Raw genomic sequence first — 16,350 nt, forward strand, 5'->3', positions numbered from 1 at the left:
GCCGGGGCAGGCAGCGGCGCGGGGAGCCGCTGGCCGCGCTGCGCTGCGCTGGGCCTCGGCGGCACCCGCGGGAGGCTCCGGGCGAAGCGGCCGCCGCGAGCGAGGGCAGCGCGTCAACGCGGGGATGTCTTGAAACTGCCGCGCGCGGCCCCCACGCTGGCACGCGTGTGCGCTGCGCGAGATGGGACGGGGACGGTGAACGGAGAAATCGGCGGTCTTCAGCTGCAAAAACCGTCGGATACWGTTCTGTCTCTAACACCATTTGAGAGTGCTGTCCGCAGTGCCTTCATAAGCGAGTTTATTTTCACCTCTCATTTCAGTGAGTCTGTCTCTGTCTAGACAATTGCCAGATCTGCTCAATGTGCAGATTTATATAGGGYAGTCACTGATCCAGCCAGAGAGGGAAGGGCTGCTCCGGCCTCTCCTGTGTGACTGGGAGAGAAAGCTGTGTTACGAACATACAGACAGACAGACGGATGAGCATACCGTAACCCAGGAACAGTATTAAACTGATCTGAAAATGGAAAGTACTGTATAAGTACCATGCATTACTGCCCTGTGACTGGACTAGGAAATCATCATGTTATTCAACCTTGTGAAAAGCACAGGCAACAGCCATCAGCGTATGGTCCCCTCTGTCTCCARGTTAAATACACCAGCGTGGTGCTGCAAAGTCTGCACCGAAGCAATGCAGTCCATAGAAATACAACCGGAAAGTAGATAGCAAAGTAGGACAATGTGACAGTAATGTTACAACAAAACAAAACCTCCACGAGGTGGTTATGAAACAACAGCATTCAGCCTCTTATACCATGCCAGCATTTAAAAGCTGGAAACCCATGGACCCAGCAGAATAATTACCAACAGGTGCCAATCAGTGGATCTGCCTAGTAGCAGGCTCTGTAGTGCTGAGCTGAAACTGCTCCAACAGCCTCATTCAGTTGCCTGCCAGTTTCTCTATGAGATGATGGATGAGTTGCAGAGGATGAGGAAAGCAGTCGGACAACCCATACCTCTTTCCTTACYGGAGAAAACTGCTGATAACACAGAAACCCAAATGGGAGATTCCAGATGTACTGGTCGACAGTGCTGTTGATACACAACCTGCAATGCACCTCCACCCTCCAAATTAAATAATATGTTCTTTGTGCAGGAGAGGTGAGCTGTTTGATTTGTGCTGTGGTTGCACCAGCTGATGTAGTCAAGATATACCCAACMCTGTCCCCTGTGTTAGAGCATATGGAGGTAACTGGAACAGGAATCAATGCCACTCTTTGACTGTTCCTTGACACCAAAGTTTAGGGTGGACATTTAAGGCCAGATTTTAGCACGCTGTGCTGTATGAGCAGTCAGAAGGAGAGAATCTGAGCTTTTGTGCACTGTCGTGTATTCCTACACACTGAAGAAAGATGATGCAGATAAAAAAGGGCACAAGCCACCAGAAATAGATACATCAACATGCAATGTTTACGCAAAGCTATGCATTAAACTGTGAGTGAGATTCTGCCAGTCTGAAAACAGGCTCCCAGCAGTGCCGATAATAGGTAGGGAGGGAGAAGTTCATCACCAGAAAAGGATGCACATTTCTTGTTTACTCATGATGAAAGAAAGGGTGGAAGTAGGAAGATTTCTAATTCTTAGGATTTAACTGGGACCTAGAGAAGGAAGAGGTAGATGACACAGTTACAGTAGAAGAGGAGAAAGGATTAAAAAAAMCACAAAAAACAAAGCAAAAGCACAAGATTGGCATGTAGAAGGAGAGAAATGCAAAGAACAAATAAAAACTAGGAAGTCTTCCTTTAATGTTAGAAATTCATGTTGTTTCAAAAAGTATTTAATGCCATACAGATAAGGACTCTCAAGAAGCTTCAACATGTTACTATGTATGTACTTTACCAGACACACATGTAAAGGCAATTCCTGCCCTAGAGAAGTCCTTAGGTAGGATTTCGCTTTTAAACTGCTGAAAACTGTTTAACTAGAGCCCAGCACTGTTCTGGGGAACAGTTAAAGATCCTACACAAAGCATCCCACAATATTACGAAAGCCCTGATTGCAGTGGTCTCATAGAAATACGTGAAGAACATAAAAAGAGGGAGACAGAAGAGGAAGTTTCTTATCTTCAAGTGCTACAAGAAAAAGAGAGGTCTGGAAATAAGAAAGGGAGAAAGCAAAGAAACAAACGTGGAAAGGATAGCTAAACATGTGTTACCCATAGCAAGTGCTATAGGAACAGATTGCTAACCGAGAAACTTGTGTTAGGAGAGAAGYGGGATATAAATTGAGTGACAGACTTGATTAAACCAAGTACTGAGTGGGAGACTAAATTATGGGGGTAGAGTTTTCAAAAGGAATGTAGGCAAAATGAAGCAGGAGGAGGGGTGGCAATATGGATAAGAGAGTATTGTGTCAACAGAAAGAAATATTGATGTTCTGGCTGACATAGCAGTCTACTTGTACTGAGAATAAAACTGCAAACAGAGGTGAATATTGAATGGTGTCTGGGCAGAATAATGTTGTAGAGACTAGAAAATATTTGTGCAGATAAAAAAATGTTTTGAGAGAGTCTGTGCACTACTAAAGGGAGRGTCAGATAAAGAATTGTAAGACAGATTCTGACCTCAGTTGTGYAGGAATGAAATCTGGAAGTAATACCTTGCTTTTAGAAGACCAGCTTCAGATGTCAATTAGTGGAGCAGCAGAGTTTGGGTCCCYGTCTTTGGAAGTAGCACAGGTTGACTTATACAGTACACTGAACTGTCAGGGATGTATCAGAGATTAATCTGACTTTCATAACTGGAACTGAGTAAGCAGCACTACTTAAAATAGAAAGAAAATATGTAAAATACAAAGGATTTAATGCAAGGCCCATGGACATAAATGGACACTTCCTCTGATGTTAATGGATTTTGGATCAGGCCCCATCTAGCCATGGAGCCTAAGGTCAGGTTTGGCATGTTGAAGAATGTCTGTGGGAAGGCAGCAGCACAAAAGCGTTGGTCTTTAGGGAAGGAGTGTGAAGGACTACAAAATGAGTTCACAGAAATTAACTGGAATTCAACCCACTGTAGAAAATGGGAAGTACAACATTTAACTGCTGGAGAAGCTGCACACTAGAGCCTTTCCAGTGATGCTAAACAGACCGAAGGGTAGCATGTATCAGCAAGCCGAGCAGAGCAGCGCTGACTACTGCCACATATGAAGAGAGGGTGTTAGCAAAAGTAAAGGACCTGGCAAGGGTAAGAATGGATGGAGTTAGAAAGCAGTTGGGGATGGTGAAGGCAAGAAACAAAAAAGAAATAAGCAACAAATGGAATGAGTAAACATAATTTTTTGAGTATACATTCTCTGTTTTTCTYTCCTTAACTTAGGGTCCCACAAGAATCAAGTCATTTTTCCTCTCTATGCCTCTGCTGTCCAAACCGTCCATTTAGACTGCATAATTCCAAGGTGGGTCTGATCTCTCACAATGCATTTACAGGATATCCAAGCCAGCCTGCCCTGCTCTTGTGTGGGACATCCAATATCCTACTCCAATACAGTAACAAATAATCAACAAACAAACAAACCCAAACTCCTGGATTTTATAAAATATTGCATCATCTTAAAAAGAGGGACTTTTTGGTGGGTAGAAGGGAGAAGAGTGTTAAAATTCTTAATAATTATTTTGCTTCTGATTCCACAGAGAAAAATACAAAGAATTACCTAAATTAAGCATCATTTTATCATGACTGGCAACTGATGCACTGTCATGCATACAGAAGAAAACTACAACAATTAACTTGTTTTCATAGGTGACTAGTCATGTTGGCTGTACAGTGCAAGATCTCTCAGAAAAAGCTTGACTTAAGCAATTGTTGGACATCTACCAGAAAAATTATGTTCCTTTAATATGTCTGGTTGTTCTGTTACTCCCCTCAAACTGAGGTACACTTGTTATCTCTGAAAAATCATGGTTTAAATAAGTCTAAGTAGATTTGTAGGTGTAGCTGATGATAAACAGAAAAAGTAGCACACATAAAAGGAAGGATGGAAGAGAGGAACTTTTAAGCAAGTGAATATAAAATTTATATATGAAATAAATATTAGATTTTAGAGTTCTGGAAAGAAGCAAACATATAAATTACCCTATTAGTACAGACTATTAGCCATCCATCTAGTTTAGTGTCTTGTCTTCAGCAGTGACCTATTCCAGATGATAAATGTGAGGAAGGGGGAACTGCAGAGGATGAGAGGAGGAGGGAAAGGAAGAGAGAGATGAGAAGGGGAAGGAATCAAAACAAGCCAATATAAAGATCCCTATAAACCACCTGCATACTCTGCAATACTCAGTTAGAGGGTGGCTTTCTTCCTGACCCCACGCTGACGATCAAAATATGCCCTGAAGCATGAGGATTGGTAGCCCTTGTAATTTTGATCCTAGCTTGTGTCAGTACATGTGCTATTCTGTTTCATGTCAATGCCTAATCCTTTTTGATTCTTACTAAGCTATTTAAGTCAATAATATCCCATGGCACTGAGTGTCGCATGTTAATTATACGGCTCATAAAACATATAACCTGATATCACCGCAAATTTGTTCTATTTTAATGTCAGTGAGTGCTCTCTCCTGTTATGAGACAGGGTCAATAGGTACGTCCAAACGGCCACCCTCGCTCTCTACACCTCTGCCCTACAGTGCTGCCAAGTACTGTGGGTCCCTGCCCCAGTGGGAGATCAGACAGAGGAGGGGTGGCCGAGCCCTGCAGGGTCCCTGTCCCAGGTGCCCCCGGGCAGGCCACGTGTGCCTGCTGGCGCCCAGCTCTGGTTCACCAGCTCCCCTGACAACTCACTGGGACACATGCCTTTTACCAGGACTTTTGCAAGCCATCTGGATGAGAGGCATTTTCCTCTTAGCCTGAAGTGCTTGAAACTTTGGATTTCAGAAGTGCAGTTTAGGTCCCAGCTATGAAAGGGAAGCATTCAGTACAAGTTTAGCTTGTACTGAATTTAGCTGCCACAAACTCACTCCACACAGTCTTTCCTCAGATTGCAGGAGCCTATCCTACCTTTGCTGAGGGATCAATATCAGATTTACTGACTGATATCACTGTCTGCTCTGGATTCCTGGCACAAGGACATGCAATATAGGCAAAGCTTGGTGGAAGAGAGAATACATGGACAGTCTTGAAGAGCTGAATACATCACCCACTGTCCCAAACAAAGCAGGCAGCAGCAGCCTGATTTTATGTTTCTCATCTCATGAAAATCCAAGCCCACTCAATACAAGCCTGGATTCTAGGTTAGAAACAGACTGAGGTACAGGAGAGTAGTCTTTCTGGCCTCTTCTTTGAAACTCTCTTTGCTGTAGAGACACCACTACGTGGCTTCTGAATGCTGAGCTGCAATGTCCATTGGCTGCTCTCTTAACTGATCAGTTCTACAAAACATTTATGGTTTTTTTTTTAAACAGTCCTCTAAAAGGTATGAATAAGACTTCATGGAAAACTCCACTGAGGACTACTGAAACTGGGTAAATGTTCTGAGCAGCAAGAATGATTTCCTCTCATTCTGTATCTACAGCAATATTAATAATACTGCATTCAAACATTTTCAAGTTTCCAATCCTGTCCTCTTTAAACGGGCTAATGTCAGCTGGTAATCAGGTGAATAGCAAGATTTCCCACCATTCATATGGCAATAAGATCATGCTCTACAAGTCCTGTAGTAATTATCCAGTAACACTGACTGGTGTGTTAAAAGCCCCCTTCGATGGACGCAGCCTCAGACTGGTTCCCATGTGTACCGTCTCTCACGGGGGGCAGCCAGAGCAGCAGGTTCTCCTGCTTCAGCGGAGCAACCGAACAGGGCTGTGTTTCCAGAGCCAAGTGTAGCTTGATCCTGTCTCTAGAAGGCTCTGCTGTCACTGAAGGGTTACTGTGTCAGTACACGATAGTGGGGAAACATCTCAAACGCTCGTTTGAATATGGCCATCGCGATGGAATGTCCAGCAGCTATTTTAAGATTCTCACTGTTTGTTTAAACAAGATTGTGTGACTCAATGGCTGTTACGTAAAGGATGAACACAGACTTCTCCCTATAGCCCAGAGATCTCCAATAACTTAAAATACTGTATGTTCTTTACTGAAGACTAATGCCACATCCTGAGGTGGGTCTGCCCTCTTTTTTAAATAGGTATCTGTCCACAGGAAGGCAATCCTGAGAAAAAGATGACAAATGGAGAGTCCTGATGATTGAATGCTGTCTTACACAGTCCTGAGAAGAATACGCACAAGCAACTCCCTCATTGCTGGGGGTTTCTGTTGCTTTTAAAATGGAGAGAAGATCACTGAGAAATTTTCCGATTTACCTCTCACCMTCAAAGAATGATCATAATGTTTGGCCACTACTACCTCTGTTTGGATTCAACCCAAATTAAAGATAAGCTCCATATATGCCATACGATCCATCTCTTAATTCCTTCCTCTTGTCATCTCAACTATATTTACAGTACAGTCCTTGAGGAGACACCAGATTTTTTCCATGAAGTTCTCAGTAAGGTCTTGATTTAAATGACTGTGTATTATTGTCCTAGGATAAAAGTGCTAGACACCAAACCTACACTGAGGTCTCTGTATACAGACACTTGAGCTTACAAAGAGACCAAATGGTTCCCTTTGGGAATGTGCCAGTGTACAGTACATTGAAAGACCGGACTCACACTGCCGTCTCTTCAGAACGAGGAATCTGTCCAGACTTGYGTGGCGAAATCCTGTGCACATCTCTGCTGGTATGTGATAGACTGGTCAGTATGAAATGCAGCAGTTCTCAAATCATAACACCCTACTGATCAGACATCAAACCAAGACCAAGTTATTTAACACTAAAAAAGGGAGATAATTAAAAAAATACAGGATTTTGTTTTCTTCCAACTTAAACATAACTTAATAGCATTCCATCAAGCTTGATTATGTCTGGCAAACTTGCAGTCTGAAAGTTTTGGGTTTTGAAAAGAAATACCCTGTGCTCCTTACCAAAGTGGGAGTGTGACATTATAATAAAAAAAAAATGGCAGAATCATCCAGCACTTTAGAATTCTGAATCCTTTTCTCCAAAGAGATTAATTTGAATCTGAGACACCTCAGAAGCAACTTTTAATCATCACAGACTCCTTGGCTATTATCAAATGTGAAGTAGTATCAATCCAGTGACAAATGTCACTGTCTTAATTGGCATAAACTGGCCCCTCCTGGCAGTCTCAGGAAATCAAGTTTTACAGAGCCTGAGCTTTCCTCTCAACCCCAGGCAGAAGTCCTTTCAACTTAGGGCTGAGGCAGGAAGGGTGTGTTTTCACTAATAATGTCCATGGTGTAAGTATAGATGAATAGATGCAGAAGCAATCAATCTCCAAGGCTATTTAATCATCATTTTCACAAGCATGCAACTCTCAAGTAACACCTGTTAACAGAAAATACTGGTTTTCATTTCTTCATCTCTGAATCCCCTTAGTCCAGTGTTTCATTTCAGTTTAAACAGTAACTGTTTAAACATGACCCTGACGTTTTTAAAGGAGCCTGTAAAGCCTCTCCTTCATAAAACAGCCAGATTAACATATATGCATAGTTAAAAAAAACAAACAATTTAACCAAAATTGCCTAAATGTTTATGTGAGGAGAGAGACGGCTCACAGGACTCTTCAAAGAACATCACTGGCAGCAATTTCCTACCCTGAGTAAAATAAATTAATTAACACACACATCCTGTTTAACATCAAAAGAAAATCTGGCTCCAAAGAACAATCCGAAGAGAGGGCCTGTGACTGTTAGCAAACAGAGCCTGAGCCAACAAATGCAGGAAAAGGGTATCTGGGAGCCACGGTGAAGCCTCCACCCAATAGCTGGACTCTCCAGTTTGTCCAGGCTTCAGGTCTCCCTGTACGTGACAAATAGAAGGCGAGTAGTGAGGAAGACCTTGATGGGCCTGATTTCCCAGCCAGAACAATGGTAAAACAGAGATGTACACTCCCCTTTAACAGACACAAAACCTGTGGGAATAAATGAAGTAAACCATGTCTTACCAAGAAAGAAATGAGGCAAAGAGGGGGACAGTGACTCTCTCATAATCTCACAGGAGGGTAGGGGCCAAAGAATGTGCATAATTCAGATTTGCTCCTCCAACATGAGCAGATATGGACATTTTTCTCTTGATGTGGATTTTGGGTGAAGATAATACACTGAATTAAATTGTGCTGCTCTCACTAGATTTCTCCTGAAAACTGTGCCTTCAGCATGGATTGCCATTTACAATTAAAACCTCACTAAACATTTGTCATGCTCCTTAGACACTTTTATGTGGAGTGGCTGCAAATTTTATTGCTTCCTATGTCTCCTTCTGAGTGTACTTTGTTCTTTGTATCTTGYTAATAAAAATAAAATGCAAAAGAAGAAAAGATGGTTCTTGACAGGGTAAAAAAATTACATCTAAGATCTGTCAGTTTGGGTTGGGATCCCCATTAAGGATCCACCATTGTGAGTCTGCAGTGACACTTCCTGCCTTTGAAGGGCACAAGGCAAATGCACCTGACTTCATGGAAATACAAATATTTGCACATTCAGAACTCCTCAAAATGTTCAAAGGAATTTCTATACAGCAGACGAGGGTATTATTTCCATGTTTAATGTCCTTATTTTATATTCTAATGGTACTAATAAAAAATACATCACAGCAGCAGAATATGATGCTAGCTCATGGCTGTTTGTTTCTCAAAGACTTGCAAATCACAGAAGGGTGTACAAATGAATGAAGCAAAACTGTCTTTCTAGTCACAAAGATGTGGGTAAGCTGAGTCAAGCAGAGGCGTGCATGTGTGTGTGCAGTTGGACGGTGCATAGCCTCGGTGCATATATGCAATACAGTCCCACAGCTGGGGACCCCAAGTAGAGAGATGCTGTGAACTGTGCAAGGATAGGCCTCCCAGATGAAAGGCATTTTCACATACATATTCAAAGACAAAAAAAAGTCGGAATGTATAAGGGGCAAGGATCCAGAGAGACCAGAAAGCAACTAACTTAAAGTGACCTCCCTACGGCAAAGAGAGATAAGCTGGTGGGTGGGTCAGAGAAAGAGTGACAAAGCATTTTGTGTTTACATTAAAAAATAAGTGCTGTCATTACAATTATGGGCCAAACTTCATTTAGCTCTTGGCTCTGAGTGAGTTGTTAGAGGACCTGCACTTGGTGATTTCTGCATAGCTGCAGCACTAAGCTGTCGTTCTAAAGGGAAGAGAAACCCCCCCACGGAAATCATACCTGCTGGCTGAAATAAAATCTGCAGAACTAACATCTGTCCTAGCTCTGGCAAGATCTCAGCTCTTAGGCAGGCATGGAGTAGGTGAAAGYATGGACTGTTCTTGCCTCCACTGGATGCCCCTGCAGGCACTGCTGGTGCTGTGGACACGGCACCACCCCACACAGCTGCTAGTTCTCCACTTGGGGTCAGCTCTTCCTCCCAGCAGCTTGAATATGAATATAGTYGTGCTGGGCACAGTGATGCAGCCCTGGTTATTTGCTGCCTTAATGATGCCAAATGAGGACTTGAAAGTCCTATTCCTAATGCACACTTAGCTTCAGCAGGAGGAAACAGAGGAGTTAAAAACTTATTTGTATTGCTTTTTGCATGTCACTGAAAATGCCATTACAGAATGTAACTCAAATGTTTTACAGACACAGACACCACCTTTGGAGCTCCCATACGATTTATTTTCTCTTGGTACAACAGGTTGCTTTGAGGATAGCTCCAYGTTATGCGCTTATTTTTTGTCAACACCTTAGAAGTTCTCTAAATCCAAAGACTGCTTATTTATTTCAATCTATCTTCTAATCATTTTGTCAGAAGGTACAATCCTCTTGTTCTTTTGGAACAGTATCCACTTCTTGGTAGCTGACACAGTTTCTTCAGCATTTTCTAAAGCATATTTACCAACATTGAGACAACAAAGATGACTGCCTAGATCACTAGTCTGAGAATACCACTGACAACGTCTGTTTCCCTGCTAGTAACATTGGTTCTTTTCTGCATATGATACACTGTGATAGACACAATTCTAAGCTACAAGCCCTGCACAGCTGATTTGGAGATGCAGCCTTCTTATAGATGACACCAAGCACACTTTGTGCATGAAATTTGTATGCACTTGTTTGTCCATCTGCTAAGAGGCCAAATACTGCAGAAATTTATCTGACTGCAGACACAAGGATTTGGCCTCCTACGTCAGCAACACCTTTTTCCCACTTTGTTTGTTAGTTACAAAGTTTATAGGTAGTATAGTAGCAAGTGTACAAGTGTTGCACTAAGCGAAAGGAGTATTTACTCTCAGTGGCTTCTGGTTGCCTGAATTCTAYGAAGCCTAATGCTTTATACAAACACCCAGCATCATTCCTGTAGCCTTAGACAAACGACTACACTTGTACAAATGCAAGACCCAGAAACAACAGCATCCAAAACTCAAGTTTCCAATGTAACTTCTCCAAGCTCCAGCACAGGTCGACAGTCAACAATGTCCTGCGCACACTGGACTTGTGTACAATCCCCCCCAGGAGAGTTGCTTCTGCAACTGTTTCGGTGACAGGAACAGAGGACAAGTAATCTTCAGGTCTTGCTCACAGCTTTCAGCACCGCTGTGGAAGTACATGTGTTCTGGGAGAGAGACCTGTGGGAAGGTGTCCCTGTGCGAGTCCATCCAGTACCAACGAGATGGCACAGAAGCATTGCTGAGTACTTTGCTCATGAAGGCCTGCCTGTAGCATACGCAGGAAATGTTGTAACAGTGTCAACAGGCAAGATTGCAAGCAGGAAAAAATAGGAAAGCTACATACAGCTAAWCCAGACGGGGGACATCTGAGTGGAAAGTGGAGGAGAAAGAGTTTCAGTGATTACAGGAACAGTCCTGCTCCCACTGACTCAAAAAAAAGAGGCCACTGGGGGAGAAACAGTGATTCTAACAGCCATTGTTATCCGACTATTGCCAATGCAATTTGGCATTTACAAAGCATCAAGCCAAACAGGTACTGAGCAACCTTTGCACAGCATGGCAAGCTCTTAAGTCCTGCAGACAGCAGGGAAAATGGAACACCATCAGAAGATCACGGTACACAAAGCCACGAGAGGTCTGTCCCCAAACTAACTGGTTTTAAATTTCTTCCTTGACAATCAAAAAATCTTACTACAAAGGAGGATCATCACGGCTACATGACCGGGTATTGCACTGAAAGAGCTTTGGTCACCAAATATTTGAGATGCTAGAATGTCCTCAAGAAAGCATCGCTGAGAGACATCTAGTGGCAGCAGCAATCTTTGCACTGGAGAGCTACTACAAAATTTGCAAGTGAACGCCTCCAGTAAGTATTCACTGCAAAGGTTAATTTATGTGCAACTCAGGCTAACGCTGAATAACTGAACACATAAATCATTCCCAGGTGTAAAGAATGCCAAGTGCCAGGACCGCTACACTGCCAGAGGACTGAAAATACATCCACAATACTTATTTTACAGTATTTAATTCTGGGGTTTAATTAGCTAAGCAAATGCTTCCAGTTTAAGGAAGTTTAATCTGCATTCCTCACACTGCAATTCTTAGAAACACCTTTGCTTTTAGGTCCAATGTCCTGGAGCATTTCCCATTCTCTGCCTGGTTTCAAACAATATTCCTTTCAACCAGCTTCAACCGTGTGCATCTCCTCCTCTTGACATTACAACTTTTGCTCTTGCTRTCCTCTGTGCTTTTAGCACCCTCTTTCTGCTCATTTATTAGTGTTCCCTTGTTAAAATCTAATCCTACAACAGGGTCTGGAAGCAGGTGACCCTGCCCTCTCATCATAAATCACTTCCTCTGCTGAACTGTTATTATGTTCTTTTAGGTAAACACAGCTCTTTAGAGATGGGCTGCTTACTTGCACAGGCCAGCAAGTATTTACCTAGTGATGTATAAGAATAAAAGGAGATAAAAAGAGTTGCAATAAGTCATGTCTGATCATCATTACATAGGCAGAACTCCTAGTCAAGTCAAAAAAAATTGCACAGAAGGGACTGAGGAGAAATTGAGCTTTCCCTTTTTTTCTGCTGTTTACCTCAGTAGAGAAATCACAAACCATCGTTTAGATTGAATTTACTATGATTAAAGAGTTTTTTTGCACTTATGAAATGATCTCAACTGCTCAATATCTTTTAATTATTTAAAGGGGAATTGACAGATATCCAGGAATACATTTGAGRAAAATACCTGATTTATACAATATAGCCAAGTACCTCTTTTCAAATGGATTTTCTAAGAATCTATTTAAAGCATTCATTAAGTATTATGTATAAAAAGGAGGGGGAAAATTCAAAGTAAAATGCTGAAGCGTACCTCAGACTCCTACCATAATTCACTTCATCAAATCATTAATCCTGGGAATTGCTGCCTATCAAACCTCTAACATCAAGACAGGCTAGCTAGGGGGTAATCATCCCTTTCACRTGCATCTCAGAAACCTCCTGCTGCAAAACATCCCTAAGCACCAGGATATACTACAACAAACAAACAAACTTGTTTCAGTTATTAATTTCTTGTGTTTTTCTGAAAATAACAATGCCATACTGTGGTTGTACATACACAACAACAGAGGAGAAATCAAAGACCTGAAAGGGGATCTTTTAGCACCCAGAAGAATTATACTGTGAACTAAGGTTTTCCAGGCTGAAAGTGCCACTTGCTTCTCTCATGTGACACACTACAGGCAGGAGAACCTCTAACTGCTGGGATTAACAGTTTGCCTGGAAAACCTCAGCTTGAAGCCTAACCTCCACTAAGAGTATCTCTCTAGGGTCCCTTCAAATAACTTTTTACTAGAAAGGGGCAATAATGAAAAAATAAACATGCGTATATATTGAGGGGGGGAAAAGGCACTTAAGAGATCTAAAGTAAAAGATATAAAACACTAGGAACTGGGGTGGGTGGAGGAGAGGAGAGTAAGCATTTGCTTGATTGAGTCAAGTAATTGGCTCAGTGATAATGAGTACATGAGGTGCAAGGAACCAGACCAGATCTGATACAGAGGCAGTTCCTCCATAAGAGGAATTCTTAAAATAACAAGCACCCTGTATGCACTTGAGAAATAAAGCTATGGTTACATGATCATGTTTATTTTAATTACACAAGGGCACATTGTCCCCAAAAGGCAGCATCCCACCCTCTTCCACTCTCATGTTTGCTTGTTCCTGCTGCTTTTCTTTTGCCTGCACTTACACTCATTGCAGATAAATGTCAAGGGATGTTCATAGGGAAAAAAATATCCCAACTTTACGTATAAAGTGATGGACTCTGAGCTGACTGTTACCGGTCACAAGAAGGAAGGGCAACAAGGATGGCCAAAGATATTGAATGCTGCTGTACAAGAGAAGACTAAGGAAAATGGGACTCTTCAGACTAGAAAGGAGACAACCAAAAAGTGATGTGAAACTTGTTCATAAAATAATGATTGGTAGAAGAGAGGATGGAAAGGAATCCATTCTTTACTCTCTCTTCCAATACAAGACCTATGGGGCATCAGATGATATTAACAGGAGCCTGGTTCAAAAAAAACAAAAGGAGAAAGTGGCTCTTCATGCAATGGGCATTAAGCCTGTGCTATTCATTGTCAAAGGATATTGTGAATGCTAAAGTTCTACATGCAGTCAAGGGGAGACTGAATAAATTAATGAAACACCCCACCCTCCCCAAAGTTACTAAATAACAGGTAGAAACATAGAAACCACATTTCTCAATAACTCCTGAAGCTGAAAGTATATCCAGGCTAGGAGAGTATTAGGAGGAAGTATAGATGCCCTGTTCTTACTCTTCTCTAAATATTCACTTAGGCCACTGTAACTCGGTGCACCTTTGTTCCAGATGCTGTTCAGCAGTTCTCAGGTTCTCATGCAGCCAAGGAGCAACTGCAATCAGAAGACTGATCCATATGAAAACTGACCTGACCAGCTCCAAAAACTTGGGTAGTTTTCAGTCAGATCAGTTGCCTGCACAGGCCCAGAGCATGGCCATACAAACATGTGTGTGACACAAAGGACATGTGGGAAGAATGGCTGGTAATGGGCAAATGGCAGGACCAATCCTTTCAGCAATGGTGCAGGTTTACGTTCAACTGAGACAACCACATAACTCTGGCCTTATCACCTTTGGCGGGTGATAATCTGTATCTGAGTCTAAATCATGCCTGCTCCTACAACAACAAAAGAGAAGCTGATATCTCAAAGCATCACCRCTTCTGCCTTGCAGAAGTGTGTATCGATTTGCCTTGCTCCAGCTCTGCACATTTCCCTCTCCCATTTTCCAGTTAGCCTGAAGGACTAACAGTGGGAAGGTGGATAGCATATACCCACACGTTCCCATAGCCCTTTGGAAAAGGCAGGGCCCTGAACAGAGCCCCTGAGCATACTGTCTTTACTGTGGGGAACAGTGTCCTTGTAATCCCCATTTAGCAGTTCCTGCTCCACTAAGAACAGGTCTGCATGCGGTGGGGAGGGGGAAAAAGGAGAAGCAGGGCATGGGGAGGCTGTCAGGCAGTTTCCACACCCTGCTGTGGCCTCTCTGAATCCAAAGGCAAAGTGTGGTTAAGACCTTAGGTACATAGTGCCCAGCTCTTTTTGATGTCAGATGTTGACCGTAAGAGGTCTGAGGATGGAGGATGAAAGGGTCTTTCTCCTGCCAGCTCCTGGCTCTGCTTTCAGGCCTGCTTTGCCTATCAGATATGTTGCCTTTATTGTAATGGGGTAAAGTCATCTGCTATGGTCCACTGAGGGAAGCAGATGCTAGAAACATGATTTCAGGGCAAAGAAGTCAACCCTATTTGGGTCTTACAGCCTGGTGAGACACCTGAACATCTTATACAAACAGTCTAATACTATTTTCCCTTCAGCTCCACTGAGCACTTTAAGAGAGAACCACGAACAAAGCTAAGGGCTGTTAAAGTAGCATCAAAAAAGACAGGACCAGTCATAATTCCTTCATGCTCACCCCTTCTAGGATACCAAACTTCACGAAAAAGATTTGGAGTACAAACAAACCAGGACCCAAATCAGGCACAGCCATCCTTAAAGTCACAGGTTTCATGATCTGGAGTGAAAGGGAGAAGGAACAGAAAGGAACTGTGATAAATGCCAYAAACTTATGCTTTCCATTAAGAAGCTAGTCCTGGTATTTCCCTCTGGACTTCACTAAATCAGGTAGCTTTAGACTTTTGCTAGATGAATATTAGGCTCCTAGGTCTCAGAACAACAAGATGAGGTGCTCCACAGTTTGTTGGATCCTTACTGCCACCCTGGGCTCCCAAAGAATAGATCAGGCCAGTCTTACTTATGGAAACGTAACTCTCCCAGAGGGAGCTGCCCAGATCTCCACCAACACACAAGCAGCACTCACCATCATTTGTACCCTTCRGCCTGAGCCTTGGGCGTGAAGGCAGTATGGGCTCGGCAGAGCTGAGCTGCTACTGCATGAAGGAGCTGAGTAAGATCTCATGATCCCTAGTACGGGCTCTGAATGTTCCCTCAGACCTCCAGCTGGGCCTGCACAAATTGATCACAACGCTCAGCAGAGGTTTGCAGCTCTTGGGAAAACAAAGGGAATCCATCCTAAGATATCAAAGCGGCAGCTGCCTTCAGAGCAATTTTTTGCATGGTCTTCTCACTTGGTTTACATTTACTGATATACTCCTTTCCTCTGAAGTCTGAAAGAGGTTCAAAGTCTTTTCCAACCTTCCTCTCTGCAGAGCTCACACATATCTACCATAATGTAATTCCCTTTTCCATTTCTTAACAGTTTTTTCATTTTAAATTCTGGTCCCACAAGATGCCTCGCTGTAAATAGACCTTGGTGCTTTCATAAATCCACAGTTCAGTAAATAGCATAAGCATTTAGAAGTGGAAAGGGGAATGATCCAGAGGGAAGCCAAACGTATGTGAGCTGGATATGATGAAGGCTAGAATAAAGTCTGTGAAGTCCAACAGCAAGTAAATTCTGTACATCTGGAAGAGTGATAGAAACTGGTGCAAAACCCACTTGGTATCAGAGGGCAGGACAACAGAGGTGAGAGATGAAACTTGCAGCTACGCTCAGGTAGGCTGAAAAAAGAGACGTATGGGATCTGAGTCCTTGTGACCACCCTCACCAGAGGATGCAGCAGCTGGGTGGACTGTGCACTAGCAGGAGGGCTCCCACCATCAGACATTTCAATTAGAACTACGCGAGTTTTGAAAAGTGCAGCATATTTAGCAAGGCAGAGACTTCTGTTTTGGCACATGTTCTCCAGGCGGCCTTTCCCGTTTTTTAACAGCTGTGCA

General features: G+C 42.8%; 1 protein-coding gene and 1 long non-coding RNA gene across 13 annotated transcripts in view; one reads left to right on the top strand and one right to left on the bottom strand.

Moving 5' to 3' along the window:
- Positions 1–16,350, bottom strand: part of CAMK2G (calcium/calmodulin dependent protein kinase II gamma) — a 237,098-nt gene that overhangs the window by 124,630 nt on the left and 96,118 nt on the right. The window lies entirely within an intron of this gene.
- On the top strand, positions 74–6,427 carry LOC112961028. Of its 2 annotated transcripts, none has more exons than XR_003251917.1 (3): positions 74–1,158; positions 3,372–3,450; positions 6,175–6,427. It is a non-coding gene; the product is annotated as an uncharacterized LOC112961028 (long non-coding RNA). The 2 variants fall into 2 exon arrangements; XR_003251918.1 differs by having other exon boundaries at positions 6,189–6,427.

Source organism: Apteryx rowi, unplaced genomic scaffold (assembly GCF_003343035.1).
Source record: "Apteryx rowi isolate R43461 unplaced genomic scaffold, aptRow1 scaffold_126, whole genome shotgun sequence".
NCBI classification, from domain to species: Eukaryota; Metazoa; Chordata; class Aves; order Apterygiformes; family Apterygidae; genus Apteryx; species Apteryx rowi.